General features: G+C 50.9%; 1 protein-coding gene across 4 annotated transcripts in view; it reads left to right on the plus strand.

The window, feature by feature from the left end:
* Positions 1–12,534, plus strand: part of ANKRD11 (ankyrin repeat domain containing 11) — a 137,087-nt gene that overhangs the window by 65,107 nt on the left and 59,446 nt on the right. The window contains exon 3 of one of the 4 annotated variants that reach the window (XM_080351796.1): positions 7,498–7,584. The exons of the other annotated variants lie outside the window; for them this stretch is intronic. The gene's annotated coding sequence lies outside the window, so the exon portion shown is untranslated. The remainder of the gene's footprint in view (positions 1–7,497; positions 7,585–12,534) is intronic. 4 annotated transcript variants of the gene reach the window in all.

Below are 12,534 nucleotides of genomic sequence, written 5' to 3' on the forward strand. Positions count from 1 at the left end.
TAGGCTTGCCTTTAAATACTGTCTTGGTTTTAAAATATCTGCTATGGTTGTTCATGTCTGTAGGAAATGCAAGGAGAATTAACTCAGGGAAGCTGCTGTTCGCTGATACAACTGCAGCAAGTCCAAGGATTTCATTAATTTGAACTATTTGCTTATTTTTACTGTTCTTTCTTCACTTCTTTATGTCTGTAACTCTCTTGCCTGCTCCGCTAATTATTTCTGAAAAACCAGTTGCTTCACAAGGGCACTGCAACGTACCCATTAGCAATGCAGCTGTGCTAAATTCCCGTAGTTCTGGGACACCTTTGCTTTACCCCCCGTGATCTGAAAATCTCATCGGTGCTGGTTTCCCCGCTTCCTCCTGCTTCTGTGCAACCTCAGTTCAAAGTTATTTGATGGGGACTTGAAATGCTGTTTGAGCTCTAGAAGTATCATTTCCCTCAGAATATATTTTTTCCTTTTGTTCCGCTTGATCTTGCGACTATTAAGTAGTTTTGAATAAAGATTGTTTTTAGTCTTTTGCACCCTCTGCAACAAAGCGCGGTAGCTTTGAGCAGGCACCAACATTTTCTCTAGCGCAGTAGAGAAATTATTGCAAACTTGACGTAAACTTTCTCTTCCCGGTGACCTTGTTCAGTGTACGCAGAGCTAGCGTGCGATCCCCGGCCCCAAACCATCACATCACATCGTCGTAATGTTAAGAAACCCAACGCACAGAATGCAGAGGGGCATGAGAACAGGTTTCCTTAGACCCCTGTGGGGTGGGAGTTGAGCATTTGAGGAGAATTTTTCATTCCTGGGGGTTAATCCATGGCACATGAAAAGCTGTGCCGGATCTGCTGTCAGAGATTTCGTGAAACTCCGCAGCTGCTGGCAGATCTTCAGGTTCTTACTTGGGTCAGATGTAACCTCAGCCGATGTAAAGCTGTGATGCAAAGCATGTGTTGCAGTGGGAAGAGTCGCTGGGGTTGCTGCAGCGATGGCTGGAGTTGAATGAGCCCCGCATGCTGTGAAAAAGGGCTCTGCCCGCGGCGGTGTGAGGTGCTTGTGCCGGGTGGAGGTGGCGTTGGCACGAGGGCTTGCACAGGGAGCGGGGTGGGGAGCTGTGCTGGGCGAAAAGGAGAAGCTGGAGATACCAGTTGCATTCAGAAATCTGCTACTGGTTTTTCGTGAGTGAGCAATAGCCTGTTATTCCTGGTGCCTGAGCCCCCTTCTTTGCTGCATCAAACCAACGTGCTGGAGATATCACTCATGGTGACATCCCAGTCACACGTTTATTGTCCTCTCCTCCTTTACTTCATTACGTCTTGATCTCTGTAACCTCTTTAACATGTGTAAATGCTGAAATGAGATTATCTTTAAAGAGCCCTTTATTAAAAATGTACTGACCTTCCTAATCAGAAGAAATGTTCCTGTAGCTGCTTTTCTCCTTTCCTGCACTTCGACAAGTAGCGAGAGCAGAATGGTGAATCATCTCACCGGGGTGACAGTTTGGGCTGAAAACCGGGCGGATTTATCCAGGTGCGTCATCGCTGTGATGGACCCAGCACCCACGCCCCTGCCCACTCTGCTCCCACAGGGGGGACCGGGGACACCTTCCTCAGGCTGGGCTTGCAGTTCAGAGCAGCTCCAAACCTCACTAACCTTCAGCCTGATGGTGAGCGCGGTGCTGAGCTCCTGCTCTGCTCTGCTGACTCGTGGCCAAACTTTTTGGGCAAGCGTTTGTGGCTGCTGCTGGGGGATTTGTGCGTGGTGGGCATGGCTGGTGGCTCTCTGGTGGATCAGAAGACCCTGATTAATGTCCTCACCGCTTCCCAGCCCAAACTGGCCCCAGATCCGAGCTGACATGGGACCTGCACCCACTCTGGTGTCAGCAGCCCCAGCTCAGAGCGGCCGCCCGGCCATCCCTGCCACAGGACGCTGCCAGGCGCCTTGCAGAGGGATGAGCACGCTGTAAAAGGGCATGCGAGGGGCTAAATTACAAATGATTTGAAGCGTCCTTTCAGTGCCTGCTTTTACTGAGAGCTTTACAGCTATTTGAATCCAGTAGCAGGAAAGCAGGCGGTTTCCCGAGCGAGGCAGCCAAACGCTGGTGGCACCCGCAGAGCAGATGGGTGTCATGTCCCTGCCCAGCCCCGCAGCAGAGCCCTTCCCTGAGCTCTGTGTACTTGTGCCTGGGATCCTGGTTTCCTTCGGGGATTGCTGGAAACTCCCCACATCTGTGTGCTGTTTATTGCTTCGGAGCTGATGGCTGGAGGAGCAGGGTGGTCTTGCTGCTTTACCATTGGTAATTATTGCTGGAGCTGACGAGCCTTTCCTGTACGGTTCTGGTGGAGCCCTTGGCGTGCAAGGATGATCAGAGAGGAGGTTTTTTTTTTCCCTTGTAAAATATATTCCAGCTCCAGTTTGTAATGTGGTGAGAGGGGGAGCGAGAGAAGGGAACAACAGCATTAGCGGATGTAGAAGTAGCTGGAATGAGAAGCTTTTGTGCCATTAATAACAGCCCTGGCTGGCAGCCAAGGCTGGGAGTGTGGGATTAGCCTGAACAATCAAGACTGCGGGATCAAAACAAGGAGGCAGGAACAGCGAGGTCACGCTGCTGCCATCTGCGCTGCCGCAGTGGTGGGAGGCGGCGGAAGGGGAGCCGTGCCGGCAGCTCCCGAACGGCCCTGCGCCGCGGCCAGGCCTTGGGCTCCCAGCTCTGCCGGCACCTTCCCCGTTTTTGGGAAATGGCTTCTGAAAAACAGGAGCGGCTCGGTGGGGCTTGGTGGTACACTTGGCTCCGGGATGAAGGGTTGAATGGTGGTTGTGGCGGAGGGTTTGGGGTGCGTGTTGGTGTGCCAAGGCCTATTAGCCACGCGGTGCTGGTTGCGAACCCATCGGTGACCCGGGGCAGATGTGCTGCGGCTTTGCCGGGGACACGGCAGCGTTGCCTGCACCGACCCTTGCAGGGCTCTATGTGCCCTTTACATGGTTTCCAAAGGACCAACAGGAGATTCCTGCTGAAAGATGAATTTCAAAGCAGATGGAGGCAAATCTTGTTCAGCTTCACCCTGGTCTCCATCAGCTTCCACTGAAATACCTTCTGAGAGTATCAGAAAGCAAAATGATCCGCATCATTTACGCTGCTTCTCCTCTGTTTCCCCCCTCTGACCTAGTAAATCTTTCTGTCCTGCAAATGTAAATACAAAAGCTGAAATGCAGTAGAAGCAAAGCAGCGTCCCACAAACAGCCTCCCAGCTCTTGCTAAAAATATCTCTGCGCGGTGCAGTAACTCCCAGGCATTCTTTTGTCTGACTGCTTTTGAATTCCCTAATTGAAGTTGGTTGGAGGGCAGTGCACCAGTTTCCTGAATAGCTCAGATGTTGATTGTGAGTTAAAAAACAAGAGCAAAACTGTTTTTCCTTTGTGCAGCCATGCTTTTATTTACCTCCCCCCCTCCCCACCCCTACCTTTTTAATCTCTGTATTTTTACTTGCAATTTTATTTTGTAAGACAACTGCATTAAATATATGTGCGGAGAAGGGGCCCAGGAGGCAGCGAGCGGGCAGGCGCAGTTTTCGGTACGTGATGCCACGTGCGTGGTGGAGCCGGAGTGCCGGAATGGTCCAGCCTGGCGCAGAGATGCGCTGCAAATGGAGCTTAACGTAGTAGGAAGTGTTAATAATGGTTCCTAATTGCCTACTAATAACTAAATCTGTGGAATTTGGCAGCAATTGGGGTATAGTTTTCTCCTGCAATCTGTCCGTTCCCTCCAGAAAGAACAAAGTTGCTTCACCGACGTACAGCAGCGCGTCTTAAATTCACCGAAGGTAATGGGGGAAAGTTTTCCAGATCCCGCGTGGCCTCCGGCCCTCAGCAGAGCCCACAAGGGTCCTTCCCTGGGTAAAAACTGCCGCGTCTTGGTCCAGCACTGCAGGATTTAGCAGAGGAAGAACAACAAAATCAGGCTGTTTTTCTGCCTTTTTTCTTTTCTTTTGAACTTGGAAATACAGCAGCCCAGGCGGTTGTCGAGTGCTGGGAGCACCATGTGCGTGGGTGGCTCGTCCGGCTCTCAGGGACGGGTCCCTGGGATCTTGTGGGGACGGGTGGAAAAGTTTGTGACCAGTAATTTGTGATAAGTCACAGTTGGTCTGAGAAGCTCCCCAGAATATATCTGTTGGGTAAACGTGATAAACCGCGAGTGCTCAGAGCTCCTCTGTGGCTGGTAAACAAACACAAATGTTGCTTTCACTCAAGCCTCAGTAAATTAAAGGTTTGAAATTGTGATGGAGATTGGAGAGCAGCTGATTTCAGATACTGCTTCAGGAGCTGGGGTTTATTCAGGCTCTTGGTGATGAGCAGCGTTGTGTAGCTGCTCAGCAGCAGCAGAAAAACAAGTACATTTTTTTCTGTTTTCAGGGATAAGTGCAGTGAAGCGTGGGGGACCAGGGCTGTGCTGGTACTGAAGTACCTCTCCATCCCTGTGCACCTCGGCAGGCGCCAAAACTTCCATGGTGCACGGGGTGGGTGCTGGTGCTGCCCCCTGCAGCGGGCACAGGGACCGCTGCCACAGCCCCTGGCCTGGGGACACAGGGAGCCGCGCTCCTCCAGCGTTTCCTTGGAAATGGAGCATCTTCGTAGTTCGCCACACACAAAAATAGGATGCTGAACGGGTGAGCTGGCAGCCTGCGTGCTGGGTTTGCTGCCGCTCGCCCTGCTGCGCTGAAAAAAACAGCGAGATGGGTCTGGGGGAGCCTGTGGCAGCGGGCACCCCGCTGTCCTGCCCCGGGCACCCCGCTGTTGGGCACAGCCATGGGGGCCCAGCTGCCGCCTCCACCTGGCTCTCCTCACCCCGCTTCCCGCAGCAGATGGACTCTGGAGGTGAGAAACACTCTCATTGCCCAGAACCTCCCTTCTTCTCCGACCCCGCGGCTCCTGCTGGCGGAGAGGCCGGTGGCGCCAAGGAGGGCTGTGCCGGAGCTGGGCAGGATGGCTGCGGTTCTGTGCCCTCCTCTTAGCTCCTGGGTTAACGTTTAACCTGTTGGCGTTTCAGTACCTTGGTTTGTTTGATGTTATGGGGCACTTTGTTCAGCTCTCGCCTACAACCGGGTACAGCTTATCTGCTGCGAAGGAATGTGAAGAATTTCATGGGGAGGAAGATGAGACTTTTCGCTTTCCCAGTGGGGGAAACCACGTCTGGGCAGGTGACATTGTCATGTTTTCTATACGCAGGCAGCTCCCTGCTTTGGGAGCCTGTACGTTAAGTTTCCACCTGGCCAAAACATTTTCCTTCGGACTGTAAACTTTAGAGGGGAGTGCGCTCAAATGGAAAAGTTGACGCAGCCTTATCTGCGGCACAGCCTCGCGCCGATAGAGGAATCCGAGCCCTGGCTTATGTCAGGCTTGAAGCTTTCCTCTTTCCTTCCAGCAAACCACATACCGCTGCCTTGGAGCCATTCCTTCATCGGGGGCACATCTTTCAAGGAGCATAGTTTGGTCAAGGATCGGATCTGGGTTCATTTAAAATATATTTTGAGTTCCCCACCGGCTGCCTCTGCTCCCTCCTTGCCCGATGCTGTTTGAATGGTCCCTCTTGGAGGGCTGGGCAAACAGCAGCACCCCTTCTCCAGAAACTTTAGCCCTTGTCTTCTGTAGGCAATTATTCTTACAGGAGGCATTCAGGTCACCCGTTCCTCTCGCGCAGAAAGTGACGCTTCTATGAATGACTGATGCTTAACATAGTCAAGGGTCACCTTACCCAGCTCAGGGTGCCCACGGCTTTCATTGCAGCGTGTGGGAACAGCCTCTCAAACTCCTGCCGGCTCTGCCGCCAGCACTTCATTAGCAAGAAAAAAAGCCTGGAAATAAATGTGCCAGCTGTGCCCAGGCCCCACGGCCAGCGCGGCGGAGCCGTCCCAGCACTGCCTGGTGAGGTGGGAACCGCAGCTCCCCCACGCACCGTCACCCTGATAACTGACCCGAAACAGCGGCTGCGGGTCAGGCTGACATCTGGCACGGCACCGGCACCGCTGCCGGGAGGGAAGCGCCAGCGGGGCTGGAAGGAGCCGGGGGAGGACAGGAGGGAGGGGAAGGACGGGCTGGAGCTGCTGGAGCTGCAGGGCAAGACTGAAACTGGAGAAGGGGCAGAATGTAATGCTCGGTGATTTTTGCAGGCGGCCGGCTGCTTCCACAGGATGTCTCGGGGCTAAGGGCACTGCTTGTTTTCTAGCAAGACGCTATGCAGAATAAAAATAATGGTTGCAGTTAATTGCCACGTATCCATCACGCCTTGGTTTTCATTTGTTTCAAGGCAGGATGTGCTTGCAGATGAGTTTGGAAAATAGCTGAGGATCAAATGCTGGGTTTTGTTCATCAGCACTGAATATTTTGCTTGCTGTTCTTGTTCAGTGATGCAGATCTGCGTATGTATTCAAAGTCTGTAGCTAATATTACAGTTTCCTTCCTGCTATGGGCTTCTGTTCTCTGTGCTCACACCTTTCTGGAAGCCTCCTTTTGGGCTGTGGTACTCCCTGCTTGGTTTTGTATTAAAGGAGTCTTTTCTGTAAGGATTGAGAAAAATCTTTTTGCTTTAGGTGTGTAAAGGGATAATACTCTTTAACAGCATTTCAGAATGCTGAGCCTGCTACAGTGCATTTTGTTTAGCAAAACCCGTTTCCCGAAGTGGAGAAGCTTTTGCAGCTGAAGCAGAGGTTGAGGGTTGATGGTGCGTTGTCCTGCTGGAAATCCCTGTGTGCTCTCGCTCCGTCCGGAGCGCTCACGGGCGGTTTTGGGGCCATCCTGCTTGGGACACGGCACGAGCGCAGCTGCGGCACCCGAGTTTACAAAATCACCCATTTCTGCGCCGAGGTTGCCCCAAACCAGCTTCCTTTTCTCGGATGCTCCGAGCGCGTTGCGTCTGCAAACAGGAACTGATGCTCGTGCACCCTCCTAAAGACCTGAATTCTCTCAGATGGGAATTTACTCTTTTAAAACGGCTTTGATGGTCACACGGAAGGGTTGTTTACTGGCTGTACACACGCTTTGCTGTCTTGGTCCCATGCCTGGCTAAGAATAGAACCCAGAGCATCACTCTGCGCCCTGTACAGCTGCGGCTCTTGGAAAACCAACTTGCCCGAGTGTTTTGTACGTTTGCGGCTGAGTCGGCAGCGGAGCTGAGGCTCCAAACTGCCACTTCTCTGCTCAACCCCCTCATCAGCGTTGCTTCTGAAAGGACTATAGATAGCGTGTGCAAGCTGATATTACAAAAATAAACTTTTCATAACCTCCCTTTGTTTTCTGTAAATCCTCAGACTTACAGGTCCGCACCATTATCCATGGGCACTCACAGGGCCATCCTCACCACCACGTTCTCCCCACTCTGTTTAATTGCAAAGGAGCCTTTTGGAGCAGCCCTTAAAAACCCCTTTCGCCACTGCACTATCCACATTAAATGAATGGGGCTGTTGTACATCTGACAGCTGCCATTTTAATGCTCGGTGTTGTCTTTCCTTGCAGGAAGCTCAACCTCACGAGGCAGATTAGGACTGCAAAATCCAGGTTCCATTAGAAACCATTGGAAATGAGTTCCCAGGTTGTTCTAAGGTAAATCAATAATGCACGTAATCTCCCTGGCTGGACTTAGTGACTGAGCCAACAGTTCATTTAACCACTTTTTTTTTTTTTTAAAAAAAAAAAACAAACACTTTCAAAATCATTCCTGTTGAGACTTATTTCTCACTCTGAATTGCTGTTACAAAAGTTTTGGGCAGCGTTTGTTTTTGAGCGCTGCCGAAACTTTGGTAATTTCCTCATCCCGGTGCTGAGGAGGAGTGCTGAGCCTGGCACCGGTACCGGTGCATTCGGTACTGGAGGATGCTGCTCCGGGTCCCTCTGCTCCCGGACCTGCATGTGGGTCCTGGGGGAGCCCTTGGCCTATCCCTGTCCCCCGCCCTGGCCTCTTGCCATCCGGGGGCAGGAACACGTTCCTTTGTTCGTGACCATTCCCAAGCTCTCTGTTGTGCCGCCTCTGCTGTTTCACACACCGATCCTGGAAGGAAACAGGAATTTAGTTACAGAATAATCAAATCGAGAAAGATGAAGCCTTTCAATGTTGCAATAACAGGTTTTGCTAATTTTTAGTTCATTTGAAATGAGCTTCAATAAGTGGACTGTGCTTTCTCTGAGCAACTATTCTAAATTCCTGAATCTTTCAAGCTAAATATGATAAGGGACCACTGTTTTTTTCCTCTTCTGTTAGTGAAGTGAGGAAGATGATGAGCCTGTGAGCTCCGGTGCTTTCCCCGCCAGCACCGCTCGGTTCTGCGCCCTGCTTGGGATCAGCCTGTTCTGTGTCTGCTGAATTCAGTGAATTTTTGTGTATGAGATAACTGCTGGTGTCACGTGATAGTAATCTTTTTGATTTTGTAGTAGGTACCTTGCCATTAAGTTTATCGTCTCTTGGAAATTCAGCCTTATTTAACAGTACATGAACTGTCGGATGTTAAAATCATGTCTCTTGGACCACTAGGATGGGATGAGACTTGGCTTGACATAGGGCTGTGGTCTTAGAAACCCTGTAATTCCCCCTTCTCCCCCTGCACTGATATTACTATCAGCTTTTTCTTTTTGGCTGTGGCAGAGAGAAGGTGGAGTTGCTAGAACATGATCTATTTTGATTACTAAAAATCTTAGCGCTGCTGATTTAGTCAGCTGGTACGTTACGAATGTGGGTTCTGTGTGTTCAAACTGTTCTTGGTTTTTTGTTGTTTTTTTTTTACTTAATAAGTTCTCCCGATGGTTGCCATGGAAATAATCCCGGGTTGGGAGGATGCGCAGGTCCGGTCCTGCTCCCCGCCTGCTGCCCGTCGGCTGCTCCGCGGCCCCTGCGGAGCTTGGGGCAGAATCCTCCTGGTTTTCAGGGTGCAGAACACTTGCACAAACCACTCACTGCTGCTTTTTGCTGATTGAAGGTTAATTGTGCTTTTCTGTCTCACCTGAATCCCGCTCATGTGAAATGCTTTGGCTGTTGCTTTGCCAGAGTTTCTGTGGGGTCTGTGCCGAATTAGAGGGAATTTCCCCCGCTCAGCTCCCGGTGCTGCCGGTGCCACCAGAGCCTCTCCTGACCCCGTTTGTGCCACGGAACAACGGACCCGCTTCCTCTGGGCCCACGTTTTCAACAGCTTCCTTTTTGTGCAAATGTTGTGTTTTTCATGAAATTGCTGCGCCTTGTTTTCAGACTTGATTATTGGAATTGTTTTGTATGTCTAAAACCTGGGTAGTTCTTGTTGCTTGAAATAAGACAACCAGCCCTAACTGCAGGAAAATTCACATTGTTTTCCTGGCTTTTATTTACAGTGGAATTGACTCGTTTGTTTGAGGTATGGGGTAGATACTTAATGCATTCAGGATATGTGAATCCTGGTGGGCAGGGGCTGCAGGAGCAGCAGCTCATCTCCCTGCACCTCAGTTTTGCTGGAGCAGTTTCCTGGGGCAGCATCTCTTGCAGAGACCCTGACACGGCTCAAGTTAAAATCAAATTGCTTCAATTTAGATCTTGGGCCAAACCAACCGCATGGTTAAAAACGCTTTGCAAGGGTCCAAAAAGTGGTCATGGTAGATTTAATTTTGGGGCGAGCACTGAAAGAGGTGGGTGATGAGTTGTGGGGACAAAGCCTTGGGAGCCATGTTGGGCCAGGCCAGCGGGACATTGTCCCTTCTTTCCCATTTTGGGGTTGAAATACGGGTGAATCAGAGCTTGGCTCTGCATGCTCAGCTTGTACCTGAAACAAACACCTGTGGCAGATATTATATATATGTATTATTTCAATTTTTATTTTTTCTTTCTTGGCACGCTGAAGTGAGCTTTCTACTTCCCCCCTCCTATTTCCATACATTATTGAATAGCTCTTGCTGTGACAGGTAGGAAAACGTGTGGTGCAGCCCTTTGCGCAGCACAGTGACAGACCCGGAGAACCTCCCAGCATCACCTACATCCCCAATTCCACCCTGGAGCCCTGAAACACTCCGTGTTTGAGTCGTCCCACTGACCATGGAGTCTCTAATGCAGATTTTAAACAGCCCAGGCGAGCACCTTAATGCAAATTATGGAGCCCACAGCTTGCAGCCAGTGCCCACCGTCCTGGTGCAGCTGGGGAGGGACAAACCAACTGCGAGTCCCGCGTCCCCTGACACAGCTCGGGGTGTATTAAATTAGCGAGCGGGGTGACAGCTGGGCAGGAGGCTGGGAACAATGAAGATAAAGTTGGCTTTCAGCGATGTGACCCTCTGCAGGCTGCGCGCCAGAGGACTATAAATAATGGATGGGAGCAGGGCCCCCGGCCAGCTCGGTAATGCACAGCGGGTCCGCGGCCGCAGCGCCCGGCGCATCACCCACCTCTCACCCGGGCGCTCCCGTCACCGGCGTAATTTCGCTGCTTTTAAATAATAAATCGCACTGGGAGCTGAAATACTCCTTTGCCCCATTCAGGCCTACTAGGGTGTGCAGCTACACAAATGAATTTTACATATGGCAAGATAAATTTTGTATCGAGCTAAAGGAAATTTCTTGCAGGGGGAGTTTAGCCCCCCTGATATCGGTGACAGGGGTTTAGGGTATCAAAGGCAGGTGGTTCCACCGAGTGGCTTTTGATCTGGCTCCGTGTCTGGAATGATTTTGAAGCTTGGCTTGAGGTCACTGGCCTGAGTTCACGGGTAGTTTGAGGGGCGAAGTTCTCCGGTGTTGGAAGTCAGAAAAATCCCCTGGGCTGTGGCCGTTTCCACCAGTGGGTGCACGAGCTCCCCAGCCACAGGAGCTTTCGCTTCCAACGGCTGAAGTTTTTAAGCGGTGAAAAAAGCTCGATGTAACCCAAAACCTGATTTCTTCTGCCTAAGTCTTTAGATAAAGTCCTGTAACCTCTGCTTATCTACATATGGGTGTGGAAAAGCTAAAATGCGCTTTGACTGTTCCAGGCTCTGGGATGGGGAGGGATTGGGGTCTCACGCATATGGAAACACTTTTTTTGATGGACTCTTGCAGCTTTTATGCCCATTTGTGTGGGTCTCCAAAGATGCTTAAAATGGGATTTTTTTAAAAAAGCATATAACTGCTACACTAGAATCTGTGAAATACAAAGTACAGGGATGTTGAGCGTGGTGCAGCAGGACGGTGCTGCCGGAGCTGTGCCAGCTGGCGGGTCTCGGACACGGTGATCTGGGGACAACCAGCCTTGTCTGCAGGAGGAATAAAATGCCGGAACGGTGTCACAGGAGATGGCTTAATTGAAAGAAGCTAAGGAACAGATTTTGGTTAAGGGTGTGATTCAAGGTAAGATTAGAAACATGTTTTGACATTACAGGGCATTGGCACCAAGGGCTTGCATCTAGGTGTAAGATTTCTTTTGTGATCCTGCACGAAAAATCCTGTGCTGTGCTCAACACTGAGGATGAAGTTGATGTTTGGGACCCTCTCCCAGGACATGCCTGTCCTGTGTGTGCCTCTCACGGGTCTCAAAATCTACGCAGTGTCACTGAAAACGGTGGTTTTCACACCTGCTAGGGCAAGACTTAAAGAATTATTATTTCCAAATCAGGAAGTGAGTGATGTCGCAGAGCTACATAAGAAAGCGTAAGCTGCTTACAGTGGATTAAAATGACTGACCGTTTAGCTATGCAATTAGATGGGAGATGGTGTGATAAATCATGAGTAACTAGCTTACCTGTCCCGTGATGTTGTTTATCTCCAGGCACATGTGCACCAGTTTCCATAGGATGTTGGAGCATTTCCATTTAAAGGCACAGGGCCGTGACAAGCGGGTGAATCTCTGTGCTTTTTGTCATTTTCTGATATTCAAGGATAGCTAAGAAACCTCAGGTTTGCCCTACACGTCAGCACCTGAGCGTTGCGCCTGCTTCTGGCACGACTTGTGTGTTCCAGGTGAGGCTTCAGCGGGCGCGGTGACGCCTGTTCCCTCCAGCTGCCGAACGTGTGTCCCCACGAAGGTTTGAGGTGTTACCAACCTGGATTTGCAAATGCTCTGGGCATCGGGAGGCTTTCATAGGGCACTAACGTGTAAGGTATTTTAAACCGTCCATTGGTCCTACCAGATGGCTGGGTGCTGGGGTGATTTGGGCACCTGCAGCTCTGCCGTCCGTCTGTCCGGGGCATCGGTGCTGTGAGGCCCCAGGACCAGTATTTCAGTGATGCTGGGTTTGCTTCTTCCCATCCCGAGAACTTCTGCCTTACCTTCCCCCAGCTCATCAGCGTCTCCTTCACCTCCCACACGTGTACAGCTTGGCAAACGCCCTCAAAATCCTTGTGGTTTTTGGCCAGCTCCAGTTTGGAGAGTTGGCTGGTCAGAGAAGCGGTGCTTGTGTGGGAAAGCAGCTCAGCCCATGCGAGATGCCGTTGAGCGCCTCCTCCATAACGACGTGGCTGTTTGAATGGGCTGTTTTCTCGGGTGATGGTGACAGGTCACGGTGTGCCCAGACAGGAGCCCGGCCCTGTAGATGTGCTGCCTGTGCAGTTCTCACACTGAACGAGTCATCCAGAATTTC

The sequence above is a fragment of the Nesoenas mayeri genome (assembly GCF_963082525.1).
Source record: "Nesoenas mayeri genome assembly, chromosome: 12".
In the NCBI taxonomy this organism is placed as follows: domain Eukaryota; kingdom Metazoa; phylum Chordata; class Aves; order Columbiformes; family Columbidae; genus Nesoenas; species Nesoenas mayeri.